The 20102-nt window shown below is 34.7% G+C and overlaps 1 protein-coding gene and 2 pseudogenes across 3 annotated transcripts in view; 1 reads left to right on the top strand and 2 right to left on the bottom strand.

Moving 5' to 3' along the window:
- TESK2 (testis associated actin remodelling kinase 2) overlaps window positions 1-20102 on the top strand; it is a 107299-nt gene that overhangs the window by 29052 nt on the left and 58145 nt on the right. The window lies entirely within an intron of this gene.
- On the bottom strand, window positions 1724-1843 carry LOC120581324 (uncharacterized; annotated as a pseudogene).
- LOC120581126 (uncharacterized) lies at window positions 11770-11888 on the bottom strand (annotated as a pseudogene).

Raw genomic sequence — 20102 nt, 5'->3', positions numbered from 1 at the left:
ATATTTGATCCATCTGGAATTCAAATTTTAGATGGCTACTCAGTTGTACCATCAACATTTATTATATAGTTAATATTTTTTTCAGTGATTAGAAATGTTACCTTTATTCTATATTGAATTTTCCTAGGTATTTTGGTCTGTTTCTAGACTTTATTGCATTGACCTATCTATTCATATACCAGTACACACTATTATAATAATTTAATTATGTGTGGCTTTAATACCTGGTTAGTTTAATTCTCTATTATTATTCTTTTCAGAATTTTCTTGGTGTTTCTTCCTTATTTTTTAATGTAAGTTTTAGAATCGCATTTGTTAGTTTCCAAAAACATACAGTTGCCATTTTAATTAAGACTGGAGTAAATTTATAGATTAATTTAGAATTGATATCTTAATGATATTGAGTCTTTTTATATAAGCACATGGCATGCCTTTACATCTGTTCAAGTATTTTGTGTTCTGTGGTAGATATTAAGATTTAAAAATATATATATGTGTCTTGTACATTTCTTGTGGTATTCTTCGTTTTTCTGTTTTCTGTTGTAGTTGTAAATGGAAACTCTCCTTCCATTTTATCTTCTGTTTGTTGTTTGCATATGAGGGCTATTAATTTTTACAATTGATATTTGATGCAATTGGCATACTGAATTTTTTTAATGTTTGCAATGGGTTTTCAGTTGATATGCTTTGGTTTTCATGTTATATAATCATATCAGTTGTGAATGATAATCAATTTAGGCTGAAATAGTTATCTTTTATTCTGTCAGTTTTGAAATCTTAACAACTTTTTTTTAATTTGTTAAGAATTATTTTTATGAAGAATGATATTGAATTTTACCAAATGTCTTTTCACAATCTATGGTACACGATGGTTAATTTTATGTGTCAACTTGACTGGGCCACAGTGTACCCAGATATTTACTCAGACATTATTCTGGGTGTGTCTGTGAGAGAGAGAGAGCATTTTTGGATAAGAATGACATTTGAATCAGTCGACTGGGTAACACAGATTGCCCTCCCTAACATGAGTGGCTATCATCCAATCATCTGAAGATGTGACTAGAACAAAAAGGCTGACCTTCTTATAATTAAGCGGGAATTCCTCCTGCCTGCTTGAGCTGGCTGGGACATCAGTCTTTTCCTGCCTTTGGATTGGAACTGAAATATTGGCTCTTCTTGGGCCTTGAGCCTGACAACTTTTGGACTGGAATTTAAGTTAACACCATTGGCTCTCCTGATTCTCAGGCCTTTGGACTCAGACTGGAACTATACCATTGGCTTTCTTGGGTGTCCAGTTTGCTGACTACAGATCTTGGGACTTATCAGCTTCCATAATCATTGAGCTAATTTCTTATGATAAATCTCTTTCTATTTGAATATATACTTTTGGTTCTGTTTCTCTGGAGAACTCTAATACATATGGTAATAAAAGTATTTTCCCCTTTTGGTCTTTTAGTAAAGTGAATTATATTAGTAGGTATTCTGATAGTGAGCCATTTTTGCATTCCTGGTGTATTATTCTTTAATTTGAGGCTAGCTTCTTTTTGCTGGGGTGTTTTTGCCTCAATATTTGTGAGAATGGTGGTTTTTTCTTTCATGCTTTTTATTTTATTTTATTTATTTTTTATTTTTTTAGGTGAGGCAACCCTTGGTTGACCTCATAGGTTGCAAGGACCTTGTCAGCTTACAATCTCTTATTATTATTATTATTTTTTATATTTTACGCCTACAGCACCTGGTTTTCCTAGGTGGTTTCCCCATCCAAGTACTAACCAGGCCTGACCCTGCTTAGCTTCTGAGATCAGAAAGGATAGGGCTTGGTCAGGGTAGCATGGCCATAGACTCTTTCATGCTTTTGTTGTTAGGTTTTTATACCAATGTTATGCTTACCTCATAAAAATAATTTGGAAGTTCTCCCCTACCTCTTGTGCTTTGAAACAGTCAAAATGATATTAGAATAATTTATTCCTTAAATATTTGATAGAATTCCTCTGTGAAATGCTTGGTCAATTACTTTGAAAACTTTTCCTATTCTTCCAGAGTACTCGGTTAATTTAGATATTTGTTACTTCTGAGTCAATTTTGGTAAATTATTTTTACTAGGAAATTATTATTTCTTATAGGTTTTCTAATATACTTGCATAGAGATGAGTAAGTTTTGATCATTAACATTTTTTGTTTAAGCCCCTTTCAGATTAGTTGAAACTCTTGGAGTGTAGATTCTGCTGCTGTTTGGTCTGCTGGTTCTTCTTCATGGTTTTTCATTTCTCCTGTGATTCGTAATTTTTTATTGAAAGTCTACCTTCCGAGGCAAATACTTTTCCTTGGAATTCTTGTGTTCTAGGTTGTGAATGTGTCTTGGTACAGTGGTCTCACATTTGTCTCTGCTGGAGTCATATAGATTCTGGATCTGAACCTAAAGGCTTTATTTTTATTTCTTGGCTCAGGCTTTCTGTGCAGTGTCTATATAGCACAAATTTCAGTATTGAACCTGATTCTCATTGTTGGCTCTTATTCCTCATTTAAGGCAATAGGAACTAACATTATCCCACTGTGAATGTCTATTACAGAATAGGAGAATACTAATTAATTGTATTTTATGGTATTTTATGAAGTAATTAGTTAATATTAGGGTGAGAACAGTATCAATGGGAAAGAGAGGAATAGGTCTATTTCTTCTCATGTGTAGTAGTCTGATACAAGGTTCAGCAGATTATAGCCCTTGGACCAAATCCAGCCTGCCACTTGTTTTTTTAAATGAAGTTTTAGTGGAACACATCCATACCCATTTGTTAATGTATATTCTATGACTGCTTTTGTGTTACAATGAGAGAGTTGAGTAGTTACAACAGTGACCATATGGCTCTCAAAGTCTAAGATATTTACTATCTAATATCTTTACCAAAAAAAATTGTCAACCTCTGATCTAATAAATATAGTACTGAGCTAAGTGATGGTTTTTATCTTTGATTACAAAGTACAGATGATTATAGAGCTTTAAAGGTCAGGTTAAATAAAAAGTATACCCATGGCAGTAAAAGGAAATATTTGACTTCTGATGTGGGAAATATAAATTAGGCAGGTAACTTAAGGACTTTTATTTGCCTTAAATAGCAAAAAAAAAAAGACTAGTTGATGGATGACTTTCCATTGAGGAATGTGTGGTTGTATGGCTTATTTGTATTCCTTTAAAATAATTCAGTTTTAGAATTTAGGAGCTTCTGGTCATTCATCCTTAAAATAGATCTTATGTTATCTGTTCAATTTGTACTATATTTAGTTCTGAAGTCTGGATTTAGATAAGTAACAAAGACTATTAGGCTATACTTTATGAATGAAAAACCATAATTTGCACAGTCCTTATGATCTTTATTTTATACTGTGTGGGTCAGTAGCTCCATGAATTACAATTAAAATAATTTGTCATTTTCTTTTTCAAAATTTATTTTTAAAAATTATCTTGTCTTAAGCAAGCTTTTAAAATTGTATTGCTGTAAAAATATCTGTTTGAGCAGTTGGTTTGAAAGGAACTCGGGCTTCTTTAGATTGAGGCTGTCGGAGGTGTAGCACCTTTCTTAAATTAACCTACTTGGTAATTTTATTGGTTAAAGTTGGGTTATGTTGATACATTGTAAATCTCTTAGGACGCCCCCCCCCCAAAAAAGATTAAATTGTTATTAGATAAGATGTATTTTAGGTTGCAATTAATTTATCATTGTTTTGTAGATTAGCATGGTACAAGTAGAAAGTTTTGAATGCAAAGTTCCTTTTCAATACCCACATAATTATTATGAGGAAAGATTATTAATTTTTGATTATAAGGAGAAAAAAATAAAGAGACAGAAAAGCTGATACTTTTGTATTCTGGGAAGGGTATGTGTAGAAGAAAGTATAATTCATTAGTTGTGAAGCAAGTTCTGTTTTTCCATACTACATATTTGGGAATATGTATGAATACTTTTAAAAGATTGGTTTTATAATAATTCCAGAAATTGAGTTATTAAAAAAACAAAGAGACCTCCTCGTTTAGGTGTATTCAGCTACTATATTTCACAAAAATATATTTGTTTTTAAGGTTAGTGATGAAATTAGCTAATTTGCTCTGTTAAGAAATTATTAAGACTGATGGACTAGGGCAGTGGTTCTCAAACAGGGGCGTTTTTTCCCCCACGAGGGATATTTGGCAATGTCTGGAGATATTTTTGGTTGTCACAACTGGGTAGGGGGTACTACTGGCACCTAGCGGGTAGAGGCCAGGGATTCTGCTAGGATAATTCTCTAGAACAGAGAATTATCTGGCCCAAAATGTCAATAGTGCTATAAATTCCTGGCCTAAAAGCACTATAGGTTTCTTTTGCATTTAAAACCACTTGTGAGCTGCAAATAATTTCTTTTGAATTGTTAATCTTTTTCATTTTTTAAAACCATAAAACAGAAATTAAGGTAATTTCATTGTTTCTAGGAAAATGACTTGGAATATTTTCGATGTCAGTGAAATCTATTTAAGGAGGAACTGAGATGTGTGTAATGGAGGTGGTGTGAGTGTGTGTACATTTGTAGAGTAAGAAAAAAACGTAAAACCAAATGGCATAAGGGCCTCGCCTTTCATCCTTTGGTAAATGGAAAATCTATTCAGTGCCAGTGTAGCAATGGTCGTCAACCTGTTTAATGTTTCAAGGTAAGAGTGCTTCTGTTGGGATACAGTAGAAGGCTCTTACTTTCTTTTTATACTAGTGCTTCTTTTGTTTGGGAGTGTAATTGGAAGGAGACTTTCTAAGAAGATGATTGTTCCAGTTTCTTAAGATAACTACCTATTATCCCATGAAATAACTCTATATTTTAGTATGTGTTGTGAAGACTATAAAATCTGGAATTCCATTTCAGAAAATATCAGTATATTTTTTCTTTATAATACAACTTTACTTAGAAATAATTAATATACCATAAAATTCTCTTTAAAATATGTAATTCACGATTTTTAGTATATTTACAAGGTTGTGCATCCATCACCCTTGAATTTTAAAATATTTTTATCACCCTAAAAAGAAACCCTGTACTTATTGAGTCACTCCCTATTCCTCCCTTCCCCCAGCCCCACCACTTATAGTAACCACTATTCTACTTCCTGTCTCTGGATTTGCCTATTCTGGACATTTCATATAAACGGAATCATACAATATGTGGCCTTTATGATTGACTTATTTTAGTTAGTGTAATGTTTTCAACATTGATCCATGTTATATCATGTATCAGCACTTTATTCCTTTTTATAGCCCAATAGTATTATGATGTATTGATAATATCACATTTTGTTTATACAATCATCTGTTGATAGACATTTGGATTGTTTACATCTTTCAGCTATTGTTAATAGTGCAGTTCTGAACATTAATGTACAAATAGTTGTTTGAGTACCTGTATACTTTTGAATATGTATCTAGAAGTGGAATTACTGAGTCATGTAGTAATTCTATGTTTTACTTACTGAGGTACTACCAAACTGTTTTCCACAGTGGCTGCATCATTTTACATTCCTACCAGCAATGTACAAGGGTTCCAATTTCTCTACAATCTAGTCAACACTTGTGATTTTCTCTCTCTCTCTTTTTCTTCTTTTAAAAAGTACTATAACCATCCTAGTGGTGAAGTGGTATCTCACTGTGGTTTTGATTTACATTTCCCTAATGACTAGTGATGAGCATTTTTTCAGTTGTTTATTGGCCATTTGTACATATTATTTTGAGAACTGTCTAGTCAAGTTCTTTGCCCATTTTTTCTATTATTATTATTATTTTATTATTTTTTTAATTTATTTTTTATTTTTTAGATGAGGCAACTCTTAGTTGACCTCACAGATTGCTAGGACCTTGTCAGCTTACAATCCCTTATTTTTTAATTTTTTTTACGCTTACAGCACTTGGTCTTACTAGGCGGTCTCCCATCCAAGTACTAACCAGGTCCGACCCTTCTGAGATCACACGGGATCGAGCTTCTTCAGGGTGGCATGGCTGTAGACTATTATTATTATTTTTATGATGATATTGGATAATGAAATCCAGTAAGTTTCAGGTGTATAATTTAACAGTAAGGTATCTATCTATCTATCTATCTATCTATCTATCTATCTATCTCACATTGTTCACCGCCCACAGTTAGATTTCTTTCTGTTACCACATATTTGACCCCTTTTACCCCATGTACCTCCCCACTACCCTCCTGCCCCCCCAATAACCACTGGTCTATTGTCCATGTTCATGAGTCTCTGTTTGTCCTGTTCATTTATTGCTTTTAGGTTTATATCCCATATATAAGTGATATTACGTGGTTTTCAATTTTTTCTGTCTGGCTTATTTCACTTAGCAAGATTATCTCAAGGTCTGTCCATGTCGCAAATGGCAGTATTTCATCTCTTCTTATGGCTGAGTAATATTCCATTGTGTATATGTACCACAGCTTCTTTATACAATCATCCATTGTAGGACACTTAGGTTGCTTCCATGTCCTGGCCACCATGAATAATACTGCTATGAACATCGGTGTGCAAATATCTTTTTGGATACGGGTTTTCAAGTCTTTGGGGTAAATACCCAGTAGAGAGATTGCTGGATCATATGGTAGATCAATTCTTAGTTTTTTGAGGAACCTCCATAGTGGCTGTTCCAATTTGCAGTGCCACCAGCAGTGTATGAGGGTTCCTTTTTCTCATCCTCTCCAACACTTCTTATTACTTCTCCTGTTGATAACAGCTATTCTAACAGGTGTGAGATGGTATCTCATTGTGGTTTTGATTTGCATTTCCCTAATAGCTAGTGATGTTGAGCATCTTTTCAAAAGTTTGTTGGCCATTTGTATGTCCTCTAGGGAGAAGTGTCTGTTCAGGTCCTCTGCCCATTTTTTGATTAGATCATTTGTTTTTTGTTATTATTGAGTCGTATGAGTTCTTTGTATATTTTGTATATTAGGCCCTTATCAGAGGCATTGCTTGAAAATATCTTCTCCCATTCGGATTGTTGTCTCTTTACCCTGCTGACGGTTTCTTTTGCTGTGCAGAAGCTTTTTAGTTTGATGTAGTCCTATTCATTTTTTTTTGCTTTTACTCCCCTTGCTTTTGAAGTCAAATTCACAAAATCCTCTTTAAGTCCAAGGTCCATGAGTTTAGTTCCTCTGTTTTCTTCTATGCACTTTATTGTTCCAGGTCTTATAGTCAGGTCTTTAATCCATTTTGAGTTAATTTTGGTGTGTGGTGATAGACAACAAGACAAGTCTAATTTCATTCTTTTGCAGGTGGCTTTCCAGTTTTCTCAGCACCATTTATTGAAGAGGTTTTCTTTTCTCCACTGTATGTTTTTGGCTCTTTTGTCAAAAATTATTTGCCCATATAAACATGGATTTATTTCTGGACTCTTGATTCTATTCCACTGGTCTCTGTGTCTGTTTTTCTGCCAATACCAGGCCATTTTGATTATTGTTGCTTTGTAAGTATTAGTTTGAAGTCGGGAAGAGTGATGCCTCCAGCCTCATTCTTTTTCTTAGGGTGGCTTTGGCGATTCGAGGACTTTTGTGCTTCCATATGAATCCGATGATTTTTGTTCTATTTCTTTAAAAAAGGCCAATGGGATTTTGATGGGGATTGCATTATATTTGTATAATGCTTTAGGTAATAAGGTCATTTTAACTTTGTTAATTCTTCCAGTCCAAGAACATGTAATATTTTTCCATTTCTTTGTATCTTCTTTGATTCCTTTTAATAGGGTCTTATGGTTTTCATTATGTAAGTCCTTCACATGTTTCATTAGATTTATTCCTAGATATTTTATTCTTTTTGTTGCAATTGTGAAAGGAATGATTTTTTCCACTTCTTTTTCTGACACTTTATTATTAGAGTATAAGAATACTATGAATTTTTGAATGTTGATTTTGTATCCAGAAACTTTACTGTATTTGTTTATTGTTTCTAGTAGTGTTCTTGTGGAGTCTTTAGGGTTTTTTATTTAGAGAATCATGTCATCCGCAAATAGTGACAGTTTGACTTCTTCATTTCCTATTTGGATGCCTTTTGTAGCTTTCTCTTGTCTGATTGCACTCGCTAGGACCTCCAATGTTATATTGAATAAGAGTGGCGATAGTGGACAGCCTTGCCTTGTTCCTGATCTTAGAGGAAAGGTTTTTAGTTTTTCACTATTAAGTATAATGTTGGCTGAGGGTTTGTCATATATGGCCTTTATTATGTTAAGGTATTTTCCTTCTATACCGATTTTGTTAAGTGTTTTGATCATAAATGAGTGCTGTATCTTGTCGAAGGCTTTTTCTGCATCTACGATATGATCATATGATTCTTATTTTTTAATTTGTTTATGTGGTGTATCACGTTAATCGACTTGCATACGTTGAACCATCCCTATGCCCCTGGGATGAAGCCCACTTGATCGTGGTGTATAATCTTTTTAATATGTTGCTGTATTCAGTTTGCTAGTATCTTATTTAGGATTTTTACATCTGTGTTCATGAGAGCTATTGGTCTGTAGTTTTCTTTTTTTTTTTGTTATCTTAACTAGGTTTTGGTATCAGAGTAATATCGGCCTCATAAAATGAGTTGGGAAGTATTGTCTCCTCTTTGAAGAGTTTGAGGAGAATAGGTGTTAAATCTTCTTTGAATGTTTGGTAGAATTCACTGGTGAAGCCATCTGGTCCTGGACTTTTACTTTTTGGTAGGTTTTTGATGATTGTTTCAATTTCCATACTGCTGATCGGTCTATTTAGATTTTCCAGTTCTTCTTGATTCAGCCTAGGAAGGTTGTATTTTTCTAAGTACTGGTCCCTTTCTTCTAGGTTATTAAATTTGGTGTTACATACTTTTTCATAGTATTCTTGTATAATCCTTTGTATTTCTGCAGTGTCTGTTGTAATTTCTCTTCTTTCATCCCAGATTTTGTTTTTTTGTGTCCTTTCTCTTTTTTCTTTGGTGAGTCTAGCTAGGATTTGTAAATTTTATTAACCTTCTCAAAGAACCAGCTTTTGGTTGCATTTACTATTTATTTATTCATTCATTCATTCATTTATTTATTTTTTGTTTTCAGTTTCATTTATTTTTGCTCTAATTTTTATTATTTCTTTCCTTCTGCTGACTTTAGGCTTCATTTGTTCTTCTTTTTCTAGTTTTTTAAGATGAAGTTTATTTGGGCTCGTTCTTATTTTTGGAGATAGGCCTGTAATTATATGAATTTCCTCTTATGACCGCTTTTGCTGTGTCCAAAAAGTTTTGATATTTTCTACTAGCATTACCATTTGTTTCTATGTATCTCTGATCTCTCTTTTTTATTTCTTTCCTGACCCAGTTATTCTTCAGTAGCATGTTGTTTAATCTCCATGTATTTATTCTTTCTACTTTTTTTTTACAGTTGATTTCCAGCTTCAAAGCATTATGATCAGAGAATATGCTTGGTTTGATTTCAACCCTCTTATATTTGTTGAGGCAATCTCTGTGTCCCAGCATGTGGTCAATCCTTGAGAATGTTCCATGTGCACTAGAAAAGGATGTAAAAGTAGCTGTTTTGGGATGAAAGGCTCTGTAAATGTCAGTTATGTCCAGTTGGTCTACTGTGTCACTTAAGTATGTTATTTCCTTATTGATTTTCCGTTTGGATGTTCCGTCCATATCTGACAGTGGGGTGTTTAGGTCCCCTACTATGATAGTGTTTTGGTCTGTTTCTCCCTTTAGTTCTGTTAGTAATTGCTTTATATATTTTGGGGCACCTTGATTGGAAACATAGATATTAATAAGTATTATGTTTTTTTATAGCATGATTCCCTTTATCATTATGAAGTATCCCTCAATATCTTTTTTTTTTTACCTTTTTTATTTCGAAGTCTATTTTGTCTGATATTTGTACCGCTATTCCCGCTTTTCTCTGAATGCCATTTGCTTGAAATATCATTTTCCACCCTTTCGCTTTGAGTCTATATTTGTCTTTGGAACTGAGATGTGTCTCCTGGAGGCAGGATATCATTGGATTTTGTTTTTTGATCCATTCTGCAACTCTGTGCCTTTTTATTGGTGAATTCAGTCTTTTTACATTTAGGGTGATCATTGAAATATGAGGTTTTCCTATAGCCATTTTACTTTTTGCTTTCTGGTAGCTCGGTGTTTCCATTGCTTCCTTGTCTTTGTGTGTCTGTTTTTTTAATTTTGGTTGGGTTTTGTGGATTTTACTTCTGGGCCTTCTTGTTTTATGTTATATATTTCAGTTCTGAATCTTTGACTTGTGGTTACCATTATGAACAAGTAGAGGATAGTTGTATAAATATAGTAGTTCATTTTCTTCTGCGTGCGCCTTATCTCTATTCCCCTTTGTGAATTTGGATCTTTGAATCCTCTCCTTTTCAGTCATTGTTGTCTCAGTTTGTCCCTATGTATGCTGAACGTTCGTTCATTGTTATCTTTCAGTAGCAAATCTCTTCTTATTGTTTAAGCTTATAATGCCCTGTTCTTAATTGCACTCCTCAGCTTCTATCAGCCTACTAGTCACCTTACTCCTAATTCTTTTCTCTGGCTGCCCTGAGAATTCTTTCTTTGTCATTGATTTTTGATAGTTTTAATATAATATGTCTTAGAGAACGCCTTTTTGGGTTGAGATAATTAGACTTCTTGAATTCCAAGCTCCAGTTCATTCCTGTGGTAACTCTTACGTGCAGATCCCTTGCTCAGACATGCTTGTGTGCAGGTTGGGTGTTTTTTGTTGAGTTTTAGATGTTCAGCTTATTGTTTCAAGGGGAGAGATCTGGGGACATCTCTCACTCTGCCACGTTTCTGACATCATTCTCTCTTTGCCCATTTTTGAACTGAGTTGTTTGTTTTTGTTTAGCTGTAGTTCTTTTTATGTGTTCTTTGATGCACAAAAGTTCTTAATTTTGATGAAGTTCAATTAATCTCTTTTTTTGATGAAGTTCAATCTGTTTTTTCCTACTGTTGCTTGTGTTTTTAGTGTCATATCCATGAAATTGTTGCCAAATTCCGTGTCACAAAGATTTTCTCCAATATTTTCTTCTAAGAGTTCTGTAGTTTTAGCTCTTAAGTTTTTATGCTATTGTAAATGGAATTGTTTTCTTTTTTTTCTTTCTTTCTTTTTTAGGTCTTAAAAAGGGAAGTTTTTTATTAAAACAAAAGTGACTACAATGAAAGAGATTGTACAAAAAATTAAGAGAGTGATTTTTAATTTGGGAAGGATTCTTATACTCATGCAATGAGAGCTCTTCTTTTGTTTTCAGCAGTGTGACTGCTGGAAGGATGCAGTGGCTGAGATCAAGCTAGATAAAGAATGCCAGAGTTAGGCCAAGGCAAGTTGATGTCCTCCAAAGTGACAGCAGGGCATACTGCTTGGAAAAACACAGGCAAAGCTGAAACCTTTTTGCCTCAGAGGAGAACTTTACGTATTGCAAGGAGAATGCCCCACCTACCCTGGCATCTAGGAACAGGAATTTGTTTCTAGCAGTTTTGTTGTCAAAGGAATTGTTTTCTTAATTTCATTTTCAGATTGGTTATTGCTAATGTAGAAAAATACAATTGATTTTTATATATTTATCTTGTATCCTGTAACATTGCTGAACCATTATTAGTTTTAGAGTTAATAGTTTCTATTATGTGGGTTTTCGTATTTATTTTTTATTTTTATTTATTTTTTATTTTTTAGGCGAGGCATCCTTGGTTGACCTCACAGATTGCAAGGACCTTGTCATCTTACAATCCCTTATTGTTTTTTATTTTATTTTTTACGCCTGCAGCACCTGGTCTTCCTAGGCGGTCTCTCATCAAAGTACTAACCAGGCCCAACCCTACTTAGCTTCCAAGATCAGATGAGATCTGGCTTGTTCAGGGTAGCATGACCATAGACATGTGGATTTTTTAAAAAAGAACTTTCTATATACAAGATCATGTGATCTGATCAATGTAAATCTTGATTATATAGGTGATCCCTTGAGAATCAATTCCTAAACACTCCTTGAGAAGATTAATTGAATTTCTTTGGAATCACAGATTTTCTTGTTAACCAATATTGTACTTAATATCTGTCTTCTAGCATCTCAAGAAATATAGCTGCTTGTTTTTAAGCCCGCCACATCAAAATACTTTGTCACTTTGGAAGCAAATTGTATTCTAAAGGCATAATTGGTAATGAAGTCAATTGCTGCTCTTGGGGAGATTTTCTTTTCTTCTATACCTGGACCATTGCAGTCAGAATTAAATGCCCATATTCTGTGTCTTCGCAGAAATCTATGTTACCTTTATAATATTCTGTTGAAATTATCTTTTTAAAGTATCTGTCATTCACTCAGCATTAAGCTTCATTAGAACAGGGATCATGTTTTACTTACTTTTGTTTTTCTAGAATATAGCATTGTGCTTGGCATAGAGTAGGTATTCATCCAACCATTCATCCATCTATCCAGCCAACCATCCAATATATTTTGGTTCTTCTACATGCTAAGCACTGTGCTAAGTGCTCAGATGCAGTGGTGATTAATTAAGACTCGTTATTCCTGCCAAAACATACATTAAGTAATTACAAGGGAATGCAACACAAAGGGAAGCATAGTATATTAGTTACCTATTGATACGTAACAATATTACCACAATGCAGTGGTTTAAAAGAACACATATTTGTTATATCTGTTTCAGTCATTCAAGAGTCCAGATATTACTTACCTGGCTCCCCTGCTTCAGGGTTTCACAAAGCTGGAGCTGCCATCTTATCTGAGGCTTACCTGGGGAAGGGTCTGCTCCTAAGCAGCATTCAGTTCCCTGCAGACTGCTGAAGGGCTTCAGGTTCTTGCTGGAGGTTACCTTTAGTTCCTTGCCATGTGTCCCTTTCCATATGGCAGCTTGATTCTTCAAAGGCAGCAAGCAAGAGAGTCTCCTAGTAAGAAGGGTTACAATCTTGTATAACATCATTCCATTTAGGTTGAAGTTAATGCTTTTTAATGCTTTAAATTTAGATTAAGTTACCTTTGCCATAAGTCACAAGGTCTTCCCCAGGCTGTAAGGGAGAGGATCACATGATGGCATGAACACCAGGAGGCAGGAATCATGGTTGCCAACCAGGGTCTGTTGCCACATACAGATTGCAGTGGGATTACGAAGAAGCCATAATCTAATTTGGAGAGGGAAGATGTCTTCTTGGGAAAGTTGAACTTTAAGTTGAGATGTGAAGGATGAGGAAGAACTAGCTAAGTGAAGGAGTAGGTTGGAGATCAGCATTCTAAGGGGAGGGAACAGTTTATTCACAGGCCTTGATGAGTGAAGTCGAAGATGCAATTGAGGATCTGAAAGAAGTCTAGAATGGCTCGAGGATAGAGGGTCAAGGGCAGATTGGTAAGAGATGAAACAATGTTGCGGAGGTCAGCAGGGATTTATTGTTCAGGACCTCATCATCTTTAGGTCCTCAAGGATGAGGATTTTGAACTTTATCTTAAGAAACTTGCTTTTGAGCAAGGGCGTAAATATGTTCTGATATGCATTATAATAAAAAGATCACTCTGACTACAAATTATCAAATGAATTGAAGAGGGTAAGAATAGATTAAGTTTGGCAATGGTCCAGGTGAAAGATGTGATGTGTGACTTGTGGTGGAGGTGTGTGTGGTAGCAGTAGGGATAGAGAAGAGTGAAATGATTTGAAATACTAGACATGCTTTTTAATATAACAGCTTAAGTAAGTATGCTTGTAAGAAAAATTCATGTATTTAGAAGGTATTATCTGCAGCATTTGGTGAATGGTTGGATTGATAGACTAAGGAGAAATCAAAGATGATTTCAAATACTAGCAGCTGGATATTTGAACCCTGAAGGAGGAGCAGGTATGATGATTTCAGATTTGGATTAGAGTGTGAGGTGCTTATGAGACCTATATATGGAAATGATCAATAAACATTTGCTTATAAAGATATGGAGCTTAGAAGACAGATCTGGCTTGGAAATGTAGATTTAAGAGTCATTAACATAGAGTAATAGAAGCCATGGGTGTGAATGAGATTTATACAGGAGTTGAAAATAGACTAAAAGAAGGCGCGGAACCAAGCATTAAGGAACTCCATATTTAAGGGTTGAATAGAGGAATGAAGAGAAGACAAAAGAGCCTGAATAAGAGTAGCAGGAAAGGTAAGAGAACCAATGTGTGTATATGTTTCTGTGTTAGTGAGTGTAAGAGAGACTTTTGAAGAAATTTTAACCTAAGATGAGCACAAAGTTTGTGTTCTTTTTACTGTACCCTGTATAACAATGTCTACCTTGTAGTGTTGGAAGGATCAAATGAAATATATAGAGCACCTTGTAAAATGCCTAGTTTATCAAGTGAATAGTAGCTTTTGTTATTTTTAAGTTTTATTTTATTATTAGTTTCAAGTATACAGTACATTGGTTAAACTTTTGTTATTTTTTGATGTTATTATTTTCTTTTTTCAGTTTTACACAACTGTTCAACTTTGATCTTATGTCAGCCCACTATTTTTTTGATGTGATTTCATTTTTGATGATTATGTGAAAGCAAATGTCTTCTTTCTTACTGTTATCATATTTTTCATATCATGATTGACCATGCCTCTTGTATACCACATACAGACTTTTATCAGAACAATGATACATTTTATAGCACTTGTTTATATGTTTGTCTTTTTTCTGTTAGATCTAAATTCCCTATGTTTTTCATCTCTGTGTATTTAGTACCTAACATAGACTCTGACACAGAGAGGGCACTCACCAAATATTTGTCACGTGAGAAAAAAAACTCCATATATATAATAAGAGTACATTGAGAGGCAACGGAGTGAGACTCTGGAGCTAGCTAGCCTCACTTTGAATCTTGGCTCTCCCACTTAATAAACTTTCTGACCGTGAGCAAGTTACATGAATTCTGTGCCTTGGTTTCTTCATCTGCAAATGAGTATAATAATAGTATTATCAACCATAAAACAAAAGTTGACTAGATATTCTGTCACCAAAAAGGATTTATTTGGGAAAAAGAAAGAATTGCAATCTGGTACATGTAGACATGGTAAGCCATGTGCATGAACTGAACCAGGCAAAGATGGCGAATGTACTTTATAGAGGGTATGAGGAAGTTAAGGGGGAGGAGCTGTTACAATCTTAAAGCTATGTTGTAAACATAGAGTTCTTCCTGTAGGGTTGTTGCAATGGCATAGAGTGTGGTAGCTTCTCTCATAGGCCCTACCTCTTCCAACAGGCCCTCCTGATTTCTGTCCAGTTTAATTAAGGTCTCTGTCATAAATTTTAACTGTAACTACCATATGGTGTTGTTGAGAAGATTTAATGAGCTAGTATATATAGAGTACTTAGAATAATGTCTAGTATATTACCTATATGAGGTCTAGTTATTGTTCGTTATGTATGTAGTTATCTGAGTTCTTTGTGCTAAGTACTGTATTAAGAACTTGTGTACATTATCTTTTTATATTATCACAACAATCTTACAAGTAGTTACACTTGTGTTATATAAATGAGGAAACTGAGGTTCAAAAATGTTTAGTATCTTGCCAGATATAACAAGTAAATGGTACAGCTAGGATTTGAATTCCTATCTACCTAATTGATAAATGGAGTATTACATGTAATTTTGATCCAATATACAAGAAATTATTTTATTAATTTTTATATATTTATGCTGTATTTTTTGAATATTATATATTCCACTTTCTGCCTGGTATATTTTCTTTTTTTTTTTCCACCTCTTTATTCTCCCTTCCTCGCACTTCTACCCGACCCATGGATCTTGCCGTTTCCCCTTAAGAACTGGATCTCTGAAGGCAAGGTGTCCCCTCCCACATGTTCGTGGTGTGCACCTGGGGCCTGGTGGGCCTAGCACACCCAGAGTATGGTCCATGGCTCCATCTGGGGCCCGAACCCAGGACCTTCCGTGTGCAAAGCAGACATGCTAACCACTACACTATGGAGTCTCCCCACTGGTATATTTTTGTAAATTAACAGCACTATGTTTGGAAATGCCAGCTACAAGAAATAGTAAACTTTAAAAGAGCCAGATATCTGCCGTCTGCTTGGTACTGAAAAATTGGTTTATTCATATTTATGATTATACATTTATTATTTAGTACACATGGAGTTTGTCATGCAAACTCTAAATCTATAGCAGTATTAACAGTTGTAGTATAAGAAAAGCAAGGGGGAACATTTCAGCATATGAATGTTATTTTATTCTGGGAGGATGTTTTATTTTTATGCTTGGGAAGGTAAAGGTTTTGTGTTCTCTGGTAGCCGTGTCTGCTTTGAGAGTATCATACGGAGTCTCAAAATGTTGTAAAATGGTCTCAGTACTCCAAGTGACTAATTTTTTTTAGCCTCTCAAAGTATAACTTGTGAAATTTTTCAAGAGAATGAATCTTTTCTCTTTTAAATATGATCATGGTTGCAGCCTGAATCTACAAACACTCAAGGATTTTTCTCAAGAGGTCTATATTTGACTTCATGATTGTGTTTGTCCTTCTCTATGTGCTTCTCTGAGTCCTTACTGTAAAAAGTGTTTTCATCAACACCATGTGGTCTTGGTCTAACAAGATGTAATGTCTGCATGTTTTAATAACCACTATGTTAGGAAAGAGTTAAGCTGTGTGTCTTGGAGGTGGGTAAGGCAGCTTTAATAAGATGGCTAAGAACTGGACATTGATGATGATGTGAGGTAGTACATGTTTTATCTGAGAGTGAAGGTTAAGAAAAAGCCTATTAGGCATTTCCGACATATCAGTTTTTTGTTTTTGTTGAATGAGATGTCAGTTTATACCAAGGCCATTTGAGGAATGAAATAGTGAATTCTGGGAGTGCTCTGAACCACCCCCAACTACAAAACATCCATGAGCAAGATGTGTGGTATGTGGTGTGAGTGTGTGTGTGTGTGCGTGTGTGTGTGTGTGTGTGTGTGTGTGTGTGTGTCTGTCTGTCTGTCTGTCTGTGTCTGTCTGTGTCTGTCTGCCTGCTTGTCTGTCGTCTCCTTATATCAAGTCAGCCATTTCAGAATTAAACTGCCCCAGGTAGCGAGAGAATTAAGGTAACCCTCAATATTAAGAATGGCACTAAGGAAGAATGAAAATAGAGAAAACCCTTAATTGTACAATATCACTCTGGCATGAAACGTGTTATGTAGGGATTGAGCATATCTTTAATCAGAAAAATGTTTTCAATGTCAAAAATAGGAAAAAGAGTATGGACAGAGACGACTAGAACAGCAAAGATAGAACCTTGAGAGGTACATTTATTTGGGGTGAGTGTGGAGAAGAAGAAAAAGAGAGATAAGCAGCAGTCAGAAATAGGTTCTAAAAGATCAGGGAAGCTCCCAATCTACCAAACACAAATTCCAAGGGGCCGGCACCATATTACAGAGGTTTACAAAAGAAAGAATAGGGAGGAAAAAGAACTTCCTTCCCCACTTCTCACCTCTCTTTTTAAAGGAGTTTAGCATTGAAAAGCCTGGCAGAAAAGATAATAGCAGTCTGCTGCTTAGAGCTCTCACCTTGGAAATGGTCTTTGTTGCATATCCTTATTGTCTGTCAAAATTGCTTCCTGCTGAATTTCCTATTGTTTTTCTTGTTGCATTTATCTGGTTTTGCAACCTCTTTGAGGTGGGGGTGGGTGGGTTCAGTGTTTTGGGGGGTGTGAAATGATGTGTTTTAAAGGAGACTGTATTTATATCACATGTATACTTAAGTTTCACACACAACAGTGTATGATTGTAGCTATTGGCCATATTCAATACATTTAATATTAACTCCAGAGCTGATGTGGAAAGTTGGGCTGCTAACTAGTAAAGAATTTTGTAGATATCTCTGTGGGCTGAGCTAAGCACTAGGTGACATCAAGGGTAGCAAATTTTACTGTGTGCATATTGCTATGCAGAAATATCTCCCAGGATCTTTCACCTTAATTATTAATTCAGCTGGAAAAACAAAAACTGGAAGCACACAAGTTGTATGTACAACTTGGATTCGCTTCGTACATAGAAGTATTTCTGTAAATGATATGACATAGACATATGTGAAGGCATATGAAAGATATTACAAAAAGCCAATTCTAGAATGTATTATTTTGCAGTGAGGAGAGTGAGAGGCTTGATTACTTCCCCCTTGTGATCTCATAGCACTCAGCTAATATTCTATTTCAGCATGTTATAAACATTGGAATTATTTGGTATCTTAATCACTTATTTATTTACTTACTCAGCATGTATTTAGTTAATGCTTACTAGATGTACAACATTGAGCTAGATATTAGGGATAGAGAAATAAATAAAATCCTGCCCTAAAAGAGCTCTTTGCTTAGGGTGGAAGACAGGAAATGTATTTAAAACACAATATTTGCCAAGATAGAGCCTTTGGCAAGAGCCTAAAATTGCTCAATACAGAGTTGCTAAGTGTGTGAAAGTATGCATGAAGTGCTAAGGAATATATAATACTGGGCACCAGTACAAACCTTATTTGAAGGGGTCAGAGAAGGCTTCCCAGAGGAGGTCACCCTTGAGTTTTCTTGAAGAAGAGAGATTGTCTGGTAGACAAGTAGGAAAAGGGCATTTCAGGCAGGAGGAAAAGCATGTGTGGAGGCACAGAGTAATGTGAGCGTGGAATATTTTGAAAATGGTGAGAGATTGATTTTGTTTCAAATCTGGAGGGTACATGTAAAGAACTGGCAAACCTGTGATGAGTCTAGAAGGATAGGCAGGGACTAGAAAATTAAAGATCTTTTTTTTCTTGATCCAGACTTGCTTTTTTTATTTTATTAGTTTTTTTTCTCCCCCAAATCAATTTTTGGTTTATCGAAACTCTATTGTTTGTTTATTTCATTAAATTTTGCTTTTATCTTTATTATTTTACATTCTTGTTTTCTAACATCTTTAGTTGAACTTTGATTTACTTTTAATCTTTTGCAAATCAGTTAGGATTATCTTTGGCTGTATGTTGCAGAAACCTGAACACTGGCTTGTTCAAATAAGAGATTAATTTTTCTCAAAAAATCTTGAGAAATTCTTGTGCTGTGCAACTGCTTGAATAAGTCACCAACAATCCAGTTTTCTAGCTTCCTTTGTCTGTAGTGTGTTGCTTTTGTCCTTTTGGTTACAAGATAGCTGCTTTTGATGCAAGCACCACATCTTTGTTTTCGTCTATAAAAGGGAAAGGATAAAGGATAATTTCACTAGAAAAACAGTACATTCCCAGAATTCCCACCTAGTAATTCCCACTTAATCTCTTTACTAGGACTGTTACCACCCTAGCAGCAAGGAAGATTGCCAAATTGAATGCTTTTAACTGCAAACATTGCCATCTAATTGGGGTTCCCTTAGTCAAGAAAAGGGGGGAAACAATTAGTATTATCTACTATACTTGTTTTTAATGATTTTTTTTATTGTTAATTTGTTTTTAATGATTTTTTTTATTGTTAATTTCTAATTTTATTTCATAGTGGTGTAGGATTTTTTAATGATTTTTTTATTGTTAATTTCTAATTTTATTTCATAGTGGTGTAGGAATGTGGTTTTTGAACCACACTGATTCTTTGAAATTTTTTGAGAATTCCTTTGTTTTGTAGTACCTGTGCATTCTGAAAAATTTTTTATGAATACTTGAAAAAAATAAACAAAACCTATCTTTGTTGGGACAGGTTAGATCAGACATGTTTTTATTAAAATGTACTATATCTATATTCATTTCTTGTCTGCTTGAGATTTTACTCCCTGAGAGGTAGGTTTTATCAAATTTGCCTTGTCAGGCTATATTGTTATATACATATAAATGGTTATTATATCTTGACAGAATAATTATTATGTAATGTGCACATAGTACTTTTTTCTTTTGATCAGTTGTTCTCAGCCCTATCAGGCCCAATGTTCTTTGCATTACTCGGGTTCAAATTCTGGCTCTGTCTTTTACTAGTTGTATGATCTTAAGCAAGTCATTTAATCTCTTTGTGCCTCAGTTTCCATAGCTATAAAATGGGAGATATTAATACCTACCTCACAGAATCATTTTGAGGATTAAACGAGTTAATATATATAAAGTAGTTACCCAGGAGAATGTATTATGTAGCAAGTGCTATCA

The sequence above is a fragment of the Pteropus medius genome, unplaced genomic scaffold, assembly GCF_902729225.1.
Source record: "Pteropus medius unplaced genomic scaffold, Ma_sr-lr_union100, whole genome shotgun sequence".
NCBI lineage: Eukaryota > Metazoa > Chordata > Mammalia > Chiroptera > Pteropodidae > Pteropus > Pteropus medius.
This window is presented reverse-complemented; position numbering and strand designations above follow the sequence as displayed.